Genomic DNA, 12148 nt, shown 5'->3' on the forward strand with positions numbered 1-12148 from the left:
GTGTATTTAATAATATAGGCAGATATATATGTGCATATACACATAGATATAGTATATGATCCTCTATTTATTAAAAAATATAGAAGCAAATCTACGTATTAGTAGAAGTTGTTGCCTTTCTTACTGTTTTATTTTCACATAGACATATAATTTTTCTGTTAAATGTTTTATTTAAATACCATCTGAAACTCTAGCTCTCTTTGCTGCATCTACTGCATGGATGAACATTCTCAGCAAACAGACTGTCAAAATTCCAGAAAATGTCAGCAGTCAGCATCACTCTGAAGAGACACAAAGTTATTGTAAAGGGCCCGAAAGGCACCCTATGAAGAACTTCAATCTCATCAATGTGAAACTCAGTCTCCTTGGAAAGAAAAAGGAGAGGCTCCAGGATGACAAATGGTGGGGAAACAGAAAAGAACTGGCCACCCTTCACACCATTTGCAGCCACACACAGAACAGGATGAAGGGGGTTAACTTGAGCTTCCATGACAACACGAAGTCTGTATATGCTCACTTCCCCATTGGCCTCATTAATTAGGTGGATGGTTCTTTTGTTGAAATCAGAAATTTCCTGGGCAAAAAATGTATCCACAGGGTTCAAGTGAGGTTAGGTGTTGCTTGTTCAATATTTCAAGCCCCAAAAGCTGTGTTGATTCTTGAAGGAAACAACATGGAACTTGTATCATATTCAGTGGCTTTGATTCAGCAAGCCACAACAGTTAAAAACAAGAACATCAGAAAACTTTTGGATGGTATCTATGTTTCTGAAAAAGGAGCAGTTCAGCAGGCTGACAAAAGAATCGAAGTTGGCCTGCTATAGAAACAGCAAGATGCTGAATGGTTCCTCAGACTTATTTGCAATATTTTAAAGATGAAATAAAAGCCTTGTATTGAAAATAAATAAATAAGTGAATATTAAAAACCATTTGAAACTCTAAAAATGAAATAAAACAAACATATTTTTCTTTAATAATTGTCAAAATTTGCTTAAATAAATATAAATAAATATATTTAAAAAGAAAATGTTATTTCACTTTGCAAAAGTATTTTCACATCAAGTACTGCTATTAAGTGACTGACAGTTCATGTCTCCCCCAAATTTATGTTGTAACCTAATCCCCAGTGTGGTGGTATTAAGAGATGGGGCTTATGGAAGGTGATTATTTATGAGGCAGTGTCCTCAGCAACAAACAGGATTAGTGTCCTTGATGAGAGACCCCTGAGAGCTCCCTTGTCATCTTCTTCCATGTGAGGACACAGGGAGAAGAGAAGACAACTGCCTATGTACCAGGAAGCAGACTCTTAACTAAGCCCCAAATTTGCCAGCACCTCAATCTTGAACTTCCTAGCCTGTAGAAGTGTGAGAAATAAATGTTTGTTGTTCATAAGCCGTTCAGTTTATGGTATTTTGTTATAGTAGCTTGAATGTACTAACACAGGTACTTCAGCTTAGTATATGTAAATCACAGTGTCCTTTTGAGATAATAGGGTGTCTAAGAATCAGCTACTCCATAAAGTTTTCCACATTTATAATATAAAAATAATCTCCCTTCTGATAGCTAGTGACACACTATTTGCATCCTTTTTATGATAGGATAGGATTTCTCATTTTACTTCTAATGCACATGTGCTATCTCATAATTGTAGGATTCTAAAAGAGCAGCTTCCACATTGCCCAAGATGAGTCTCCTTTGCCATTATGGGCCCACAATTATAATATTGACTGAGCTACAAAAAAAAAATCATTGAAGACTAAGGAAGTAATCAGTGTGTAAACTCCACTTTGAGCCTAAGGTTTAGTGGAGTTGAAAGTAATATATCTGAAAGGTGATGCCAATTGTTAGTTAAGCACTAAAAGTTTCACCTAAAAAGAATTGGCTCAAAGTAGGGAGTCCTTAAAATAACTGACTCTAGATCAAAGTGTTGGGAACTCTAGAGAAACGATGCATTTTTCTGAAAGGAATAACTATATTATGTCATCATTCATAATTGAACCAAGAAGGTCAGAGCAATTTGGCTTGAGAAATGGGTAAGACTGGGTGAGCCCAAGAAGAAACCAGAGTTTATACCAGCATTGGATTGGGTATGTCTGAATGAATTTTTGGGATACTAAGCTGAGTATGGGGAAGAGATTAGAAGGGACCCCATCACTGACTTAACACATAGTGTATAAAGAACTGGCCCTTAGAGCTAGAGCTGTGGCCCAAAGGGAAGAGTCCGAAAGAACAAACGGCCAACTTCAATTTCACAAAAGGTGAAGCTTACATTTTGTGTGATGAGCATAATTTCTTATGCTGGCAAGAAAAAAAAAAGGATCAGAGAACAGTTTTCTAACTTGGACTCTGATGTCCTCTGACATTTTATGGAGATTATCCTGTAGCTCATTTCCCGCATCTGTAAAGCAAGGACAATTTATGTCATCTACCTTGCTAAAGAGTGGTGTGTACTCATGGCTGTTATTATTAGAATCACTAAGTTTTACAATATGAAGCTTTATTAATGATTAAACACACTTTTTAAAATTGTGAAAAAATATGCATAACATAAAATTTACCATTCGAACCATTTTTAAGTGTACAGCTCAGTGGCATTCAGCACATTCACACTGCTGTGCAACAATCACCACCATCCATCTCCAGAACCTTTTCATTTTCCCAAACTGGAATGCTGTGCCCATTTAACAATATCTTCTAATTTTTACTCTCAGCCAAACCCCTATAAACCACCATTCTACTTTCAGTCTTTATGGGTTTGACTACTGTAAGTACCTAATATAAGTAGAATATACTATATTTGTTTTTTGGTGCCTGCCTTATTTTACTCAATGTGATGTCTTCAAGGTCCATCTATATTGAGCATGGGCCAGGAATTCATTTAAAACAATAATTTCCATTATTTTGTACATAACACATTTTGTCTATCCATTCATCCATCAACGGACATTTGAGCTATTTCTACTTTTCGACTATTGTGAAAATGCTAAGAACATTGCCATGATGAACATTCTATTTTTCAAATAACTAGAATTCTAGTTAATAAGTCATACCAAATTATTATAGGTTTGGTAGCAATAAGTGTAAGTTATTCAAATTAATTTTAGGTCATATCACCAATATGCACCAGATTTACAAAGTTTTTTAAAAATGGAAATTGGATATTTAATAGCCCAAGTTATATTAGCACTTAGCACTTAGACTATTGTAACTTAACATCTGGGCTCCATCATGTACAAATTATACAAACATCAAATGCCAGAAACTGATTAAGCTTTTCCAATTTTTTTATTCCTTTTAAAATTAATTATTTTTTTCCCCTAATCCTTCTTGTAGGCTACTATTCAGCAAATTTCTTTCTGTTCCCAAGGCCTAGCCTCAAAACTTGGAGCATGTGTGTATGTAGAGCAGATGTTTAAAATTTTCATCAATAAATGTGCGCTGCACAACAAAAGCTCTTTACCTCCTGACAGATAGAAAGACACCTCTGAAGATGGGTATAATTTTTGTTCAAGTTCTGATGTCCTCCTGTAGCTTGAGAAACAGAAGTGAGTGGTGGAAAAGGAAAATTTTAAAAAACTAGGGCATGGAATTTGAATGAAGTAGTTTTCTGTCTTTCAGTGAAGGGTGAAAAAAAGAAGGCAAAGCATGTAATTGGTTCTTTCCTTTTGTGGAAAAAGTTGGTGTAGTTCATGTAGCTTCTGGAATCATTGCCTTAAGTCAGCAAGGCTGGCAGATAAAATTGAGATATGAATAAAAGAGAAAAGACTGTGCCTCATTGGGCATTACTTGCTTTCCTCTATGGTAACGGAGGAATTTGTGTCAAAATAGAATAAAAAATCTGTAGTGTAGTTATTTATTGAATCCTCCTTCTACTCATAATTAGAACTTCTTTTGATCTAACATTAAAAACTGAATTAGTGGAGAAAAAGTATCATGTTTCTCATTTCTGAAATAACTCTCCAGATGCCCTTCTACACGCTGCCTTCATCACAACCAGAGTCTAGGAAAATTCTAGACTAAATGTAATGAATCACAGACACTGTGTTTAAATTGTCGGGTGTTTTCAATAGATACATGTGTCCTACTGAACTGACTGAGACTTGATTCTGGAATTAAAATCTTGCCTTTTTGATTTGTGACCATTTGTAATTGGTCACAAAGTATAATTGATAAAACCATATTTTTAGTGTTGAAGAAAATGGCTCCAAGCTAGTAAAGAATTCCATAAAAAGGTTGAAATATTCAGAATAAATTAGGTAATCATATGAAATTTAATAAAATTGCCAAAGGCTGTTATTAATCTAAGAGTTTTCTGATTAATTTAATTTCAGTTTATTTAGCATGTCTTTGTAATAAATACTGAACCTCTTTGGTTTTCAATCTTTTCATTTAATCACACAAAAATCATGTATTAAATTATCCACAAACTAACTCTTAAATTTTATAGATGAGCTTGCCTTAGTTTTTCCATCTATAAAATTGGTATGTTATTAACATTATTTTCAGATTTCTTTCCTCTACCTCTGTTTCCAGTCCCTAGTTTGGAAGAGATTCTTGGTGGAAAAAGCATCTGTTTTACCACTGTTTAGATAAGGCTAATATTGATCTTTATTAGGAGATAGTAGGTGACATTCACGGTAAAGAGATGCATCTATATTGATTACCTTTAAGAGTACCCAGTTGTTTGAGCGATAGCCCATTTTTGCCTCACAACTAACCTAAGGTTCTTGAGCCCTTTTGAGCAACTTTCATGTTGACTCATATTGGCCTCATCTCAACACTCTTTAAAGAATTCTTCAAAGCAATCAATATTTTACATGTACTTTCAGATATGTGGGGAAATGATTTTTATGCAATATTTCTGTAGTTTTCTAATCAGCAAGGGCACTTTCCTCTAGGTGGTAAATATGGTAATGTGCTTCTACAGAGACAGTAAATCAGGAACAATAATAATAAAAACCCTGTCCATAAGTAACTTCAGATTGCAATTTATGTAATGACATCACATCCCTTCTTTAACTCAAGTTCCAAAATTTCATTTACCTACTAGTCTGATAAACACTGAAATTTCTTTCAGGTTGAAATTTAATACCAGGCACATGATATATGACATCAACATTCCAAAGAGATAATGAAGAGAAGATGAAGAACTGATAAGGCAAATGATGTGACAATCTATGCTGAAATGGGTAAGACAGGGGGTGGACCAATGACAAACTCTCATTTCTTTTTCAGACACAGTTTCCTGGATTGTGCAGCAGGTACTCTTCCAGAGAGTGAAGACATCTCAAAACTCAAGAGGTGATAAGAGCTTACCACTGTAGTTTTGGTATCTTCCACGCCATGAATATTCATCATGGAAGCATACCCATCACTTCTCCCTGCTTATTGCAGTCATTTGCTATAAGTGCCATCATAGTTAAAGGCCTTTACACTTTTATACTATGAGGCTTACTGTTCTATGGCTTAAAGTATCTATGTGTCTTAATTAATGCTTCCTTTAATTTAGATTGAGACGAGGAGAAATTTTTCACTTTTACAAAATCATTTGTAACAGGGTACAGCCAAGGAGGGGGCCCAAATGGGGATTTGTAATGGGGTCCAGAACTCAGGGTGTCCAGGAAATAGTAGAGAAAAATATATGTAGGGTGTCCTCACCTCCATCAGTCTGAGCTGGGGGATGGGACACATGGAGCAAGGCCATTGGGAGCTGTTTTGCATAGCAACAGCTTTGCAGCTAACCTTTGGCATGGTCGTATAACATATCTATAAACCTTTAACTGATTTCATAGATATGTTAAATAGCTGTAGCCATGCTTTGAGCCAGGGGGATGGGAGTGACTTCAACCCTGGATGTAACTGGGAAGCAACTCCCCCTGGTTACAGTGCCTGTGTGAGAGCTTGGAGATGATTGGCTCCACACCATGGGACATGCCTGCCCATACTTACTGTGGCAGCCCAGTAAAGCTGGATGAATATGGGAATGCTGTCAGGTGTAACTGATTGTGGGAAGACTAAGGAAATGGGGCTGCAGAGGAAGATTGGTGCAGGGATTAAAACCCAGACTCAACAGCCATGATAGAAATCACCACACGGCTTTGGCAGAGGTTGGGACCACATGGCTTGGGCAAGAGTTAGGACCACACAGCATTGGGTTGTTCCCTTTTGCCACGTGGCTTAGGATGCAGGAGAGACTTTTCCTGGAAGAAAAGGGGTGAAAGGATTCTTGCTGGCGGGCCGTGAGAAGGTACCACGTGGCTTTGGATTAACTGGAGATCATAGTGGCGACACAGCTAATTGTCCCAGGAGACTGAATCATGGACTTCTACTTTTCCTGAGATATGGTACGCTGGACTAGGCAAAGGAGAGAAGGAAGGACTATGTGCATTTGTGGGTATTCTATAGAACTTTAGTATTTTAATGAAGACATTAAGTCATTACTCTAAGTCTATATAACTTTTAAATAAATAATTCTTTTCCTTTTCACCAGTCTCTGGCATTGAGAGACATCTTTCCTTGGCAGCAGGCAAAGCAAACCTAGTACACAGGGGAGGACCCCCGGAGAAAAAGGGGGGTCCTTTCGGTAATAATATATCATTCACCCCCCCACCCCAGTCTGTTCTGTAACAGAAATGGTGTTCCTTTTCACTAACTCAGTTTAAATCTAAAATCAATTTAACTTTTAATAGTGATGTGTTTGTAATCCAATATAGGTATTTTATCTAAGGTATATCAATACATGTCTGTATTAACATGTATATTACTATTCACATGCAAGTATTTCTTCCATCTCTGATTGTCATTTAGCATCCAAATCTGATCTGGAGCCACAGTTGATTGAATCACACAAAAACCCTAAGGGCATGTTTGTTATGATATAGTTGTTATAAATAAAAGCTATATAATGTGCTACAACAGGACCTATTTTGAAACTAAAACTCACAAGCATTAACCAGGTTTAAGATGAGTAAATGCACTGATTCATGCATATCAACATGACTATAAATACACATTAATAAAATGTCAATTTTCCCACTTATCTCAAAAACAGTGATAAATATAATTCTAATTCCCAGTTGTTTCCAACTATTCATAATTGCATGGTTTTTCCACGTTGGTTATTATAAAAGTAGTGTATTTCTATAGTGGTAATAAGATACAATCAGCAACTGAGGAGATTATCCAATATAGGATTTTTTCAGCCCTTATAGAGAATTGTTTACAGTAATTAGTTATAAATGAAACCAACTAACATGTGAATTTCACATAATATTTTGAAGATAAATTTAAGAAAATGTATTTCCTTGAAAATGATACTGAATCACAATTCTTCCTAATTCTCCTGATCCTTCTTTTTGTACAGGGCCAAGACTTTCCTTACACCAATTTTTAAAAATTGCAATGACTATTTTCTAATTAAATCATGTTTCCAATCTTATATGATGATCATAATTATATCCGCTCCTCATTATGTTAACTTATTAAATGTCAATTTATACCTGAAAGAGTGATCTTGTGAATGTTAAAGTAATGGGGAAAACTAAAATTCCTTAACAAAGTAAGATGTCCTAAGTTAGGTAAAAGTAAGCCTCATGAGGGTAGAGAGTGTGTTTATCATATTCCCTGTTAGATTCTCACTGCCTAATGTAGGGTCTGGCTCATAGTAGGCAGATAACAAGTACCACTTCAATGAAAGAAAATACAGGAGGCAATTTTATCATGTATACTGTTCTATATACTCACCATTGCTATTTTATACCTTCATACTTTTGTTCACTATTTCTTCTCTATGTAATTTCTTTTTGTTATATCTTTATTTGGTTAACACTAATTCTTCAAAATATCTTGTTTAAGTAGTCTCCTGATTCCCCACAGCCAAGCAAAGCAATCTCAAGGCTTAATACTTTATCTTACACAGTTTACATGATTCTGAAAATAAAGGATAGGTTCTTATCTAAGAAATTCTGATTGCTTTTAACATTTTCTCTATATTTTTATTATCACTTTGATTATGCTATTTCTTGGTGTGGTTTTCATTTGTTCCACTTATAATTCATTAAGCTTCTTGGAGATGTGCTTTGTATTTTTTATAATCAAATCTTAAGACTATATGGCCATTATTCCCTTAAATAATTTTTATGCCCCAATTTCTTTCATGTCTTTTTGTGGAACTATAATTATACATATGTTAAAATGTCTCTTATTTCCACACGGGTTACTAGGCAGCTGTTTTTTTTTCAGGATATTTTTCTTTCTGTATTTCAGTTTGCATAATTTCTGATATCCTCTCTACAGGTTTAGTGCTTTTATTTTCTGCAGTGTCTGATATGCTGCTAAGACCAACCAGTGCATTTTCATTTCAAATATTTATATTTGTAATTCCACAATTTCTATTTTTTCTTTTCTTTTTAATGTTCTGTTTCCCTACTGAAAGTCCTTATCTGTACGCAGATCATCTTTTAAGTCCTTGAACAGGTGGGATAATGTACAGCTAGATTAGTCATAATATAAGGCATGGCCTTTCTGTGAGGACAGCCGAAGACCTGTGGTGGTCAACAGGCCTTTCCTATCTGACTTGCTGGAATTTGATTGTCTCCAGCAGTTTGTAAGCTCCAGAATCTGTTAGTTTACAGATCCTTGGTAATTATTCTTCCCTGGTTTCATTGAATCTTGTCAATTTCAGCAAATGAAATAGCATTCTGGGACATCAGGATCTACATTTTTAACTACAGTATTTACAATCATTGGAGTGTAAAAATGTATTTTTCTGCCCTGGCTGGCGTAGCTCAGTGGATTGAGAATGGGCTGTGAACCAAAGTGTCGCAAGTTCAATTCCCAGTCAGGGTACGTGTCTGGGTTGCAGGTCATGACCCCCAGCAACCGCACATTGATTTCTCTCTCTCTCTCTCTCTCTCTCTCTCCCCCTCCCTCTCCCCATTCCCTCTCTAAAAATAAATAAATAAAATCTTTTAAAAAATGTATTTTTCTTTTGACCTGGCAATTTCACTGCTGGGATTATATTTTTCTCATTTTTTTTATAACTGGATTTGACTTGCCCATTTCTGCTATGGTGTGGTGAAGGTAAGAGAGTAAACTAAATTTACTTTGTCAATAACAGGTAATTTACTTATTTCAAGTTAATTTTTTGTCTCTTTCATGAGAGACTTCATTACTTGAAAATTCAGTTAATTCAAAGTTGAAACTATCAGAGATTTCCTCCTGCTCATGAGTTTTTTTTTTCTTCTTCTGGGTTTCTGCGGTGTAAGAACCCCTAACCTGTGTGTGTACCAATGTGGTATTTGATATGAGGAATGGGAAGTGGCCATTCCATGTGCTGTTTCATGGTTCTTGCTGGATTTTGCTTTGGAATATCTATGGCTGTCATGATCTTTGCTTGGCTCTCTCTGCATGCTGCCATTCTTCTGACATAAATACTCCTCTCCTTTTTACTGTTGTGTGTCATGTGGTACATTTATATAATATATATGATACAATATATTTTTGAATTTATGTATTTTTGCCATTTAAACATTTTTAGTACGCCTGTGTTGCTTACCTTTTGGTTTTCTGTTCAATAAAGACTCAGGAAAACCCTTCATTTGAGTGTCTTTAGTTTTAATTGAGCCACTAAACCTTTTGATATTAACTATAGTAGTTGATGTTATTATTTTCTCTTTTTATCATGTCAGAAATTTTTTATTATGCTTACCTGTTTCTTTTTCACTTATTGTCTATTGTATAGACTGTATTTATTTTTTTTTCCTTTAGATATTTGAAAAGCATACACAGAAAGCATGGTTTCCTAAATTCTGAGTGTTTTTAATATTTGAATTTATTTTTCTATCATCAATCAATAAACAGTAACTATTGTCATTTATACCACTCCAACTCAGATGATACAGTTAGCACATTTTTTCTTATCATTATTTATCTCTCAGATTGTACTTTTGCTAATAAAATCTCAGTTTATTGTTAATTATTAGTTCAATGTTATGTATTTTAATCTTGTAAGCACTATGTTTGGGATTTTTAAGCACAACTTTATTTCCTAAGTATTTATATTTATGTCTTAGTTAACTTAGTATATAATTAAATAACTATTTTTTCACATAATTTGGGGTGACATTTCCTATGAGTCTGACATATATGAAAACAAATTTGGGGGCATGCTACTTAAATCTTTCTCCTTTACAACTCCATAGCATTTTTTCCTAGAATTTAATTCTAGAAAGACAAAGTCTTATCAAAATTCATTCTTTTTGTCTCTTTATGATTGACAAATAATGAGGCCATATGACTGAGAAATGTATACCTAACTGCAGATGTTTATATTAGCAGCGGTAATTTTAATCTTCACACATTTTTCCTGATGTTAGATTGCTCTGTAAGGGAAGAATTTTTTCTTCAACTTATCTTAGGGTTCTGACTAGATTCAAATTAATAAGAGAAAAACAAGTTCACTAGTGAATATCATGTATGCAACACAGGGGAGTACCCAGAGTTGTAACTCAAAGAGACGGCTTAGAACTCTGGCTTATACAGATGTTTCAACAAAGAACAAATTTTTGGAAAAATGACAGAAAGGGGGAAAGTGGTTTTAGGTTTCTAAGAGTGACAAACTATGGGAAGGTGAATATATGGAGGGAAACTAATGATCTAAGGTTTGTTTTTTGTTTTTTGTTTTTGAGATTTCTCTGGTGTCATCTTTGGGCTGTGAGTCAAGTCCTTTTCCATAAAGGAAAATTTATTTTCTGTGTTTAGGCAGGAAAATGTGAGGGTAGAGGGAGCTTTTTCTGCATTTGCTGTTCTTAATTGCCTTCAGCTCAAAATAATTTTTATGTCCAAGAGGCATGGTTTGGGGTAATATAGTCTGTATTCCTTCAGTTCCTATCAAATTTTGTACTTCTAACATTACCTTTTTTTAAAAAAAATAAGGACAGTAAAGGAATTTATCACAATAGCTCTTTGCTTATTTCACTTACCTGCTCATGCTGGAATCCTGATGACCATGCAGGCTCTCTGGTTGTCTTGCCCATCTTCCTGACATATAAGTTGGCATCAGTCTTGGAGTTGAAGGCCACTGTACTCTGTCCACCAAATTTCCTCACATGCTGCTGTTCTATAGGTAGGAAAATGGAGAGTTGGTCTTCTAGGACCCCAACAAATCTTCAGTGTGAGTGTTAGATGTCAGAGATCCTTTCAATTTTTCACATGTGACTCATACTTTTCATAGTTTTCAGAAATGATGCAAACTTTCCATTTTTTTGATATTTGGGTAGTCATTTGCAAGGAAAAAATGTGGGAACTATGCTCAGATCTATAGTCTACCACTATTCCAGCACTTTAGGGTCTTATTTTTAAGTCTGAAAAATTTGGGAAAGGAAGAAAAGTTGCATTTTATGCTTTTTGGATAAAATAATCCCTATTGAAATAACATCCAGGACATGGAAGGGGTAAGTTGGTGCTCCAGGTGAATGACCAATACTGCCAATGAGAGAGAGAGAGAGAGAGAGAGAGAGAGAGAGAGAGAGAGAGAGAGACCTTCATGTGAACTCAGCATCTTAGCTGGTTGGAAGAAACCTTTCAACCAAACAGTTTGAGTCTGATTTTAGTACATTCTGCTGGCTAACTGTACTGTCTTGTATAGTTCAGCCTCCCTTTTTTCCTGTGGATCTTTGACACCCCCACGTCCCTGCCAGCCTGGTGTGGCTGATCAAGCTGTTCAAACAACTGGAAGACATCAGAAGTTAAACACTCATTATTTTAATTTGATGCTAATCATGTGTTAATGAGACTAATCCTTGCAATGATTCAGGTAATTTGCTTAATGGCTGCCCAGAGTACAGATTACAGCAATCAGTCACGTCTGATAAGATGTCTGTTGTGGAGAAGGCTGTCAGGTGAATGAGGTGGGAAAAGACTCAGGAGCAAAGGTCTGATGTCAGGCATGATCTATTTTGGAGGGTGAGGGTTGAGTCAGGAAGATAGCTCAGAAACCCAAATTTTCAATCAGAAATGAGCATCCTAGTACTTATTTTTGCTTCCTGTTTAGGAAGAAAAAGTGAGGGCTGACAGGCGTTTTCATTTTATAGGATGCATATAAAAGTAAGCATTAAAGTCTGAGGTGGAATTTGCTACATGATTTAATG

The 12148-nt window shown here is 35.4% G+C and overlaps 1 pseudogene; it reads left to right on the forward strand.

Moving 5' to 3' along the window:
* Positions 1 to 220: 220 nt before the first annotated feature.
* Positions 221 to 823, forward strand: LOC114491890 (annotated as a pseudogene).
* Positions 824 to 12148: the final 11325 nt, after the last annotated feature.

Source organism: Phyllostomus discolor, chromosome 1 (genome assembly GCF_004126475.2).
Source record: "Phyllostomus discolor isolate MPI-MPIP mPhyDis1 chromosome 1, mPhyDis1.pri.v3, whole genome shotgun sequence".
NCBI classification, from domain to species: domain Eukaryota; kingdom Metazoa; phylum Chordata; class Mammalia; order Chiroptera; family Phyllostomidae; genus Phyllostomus; species Phyllostomus discolor.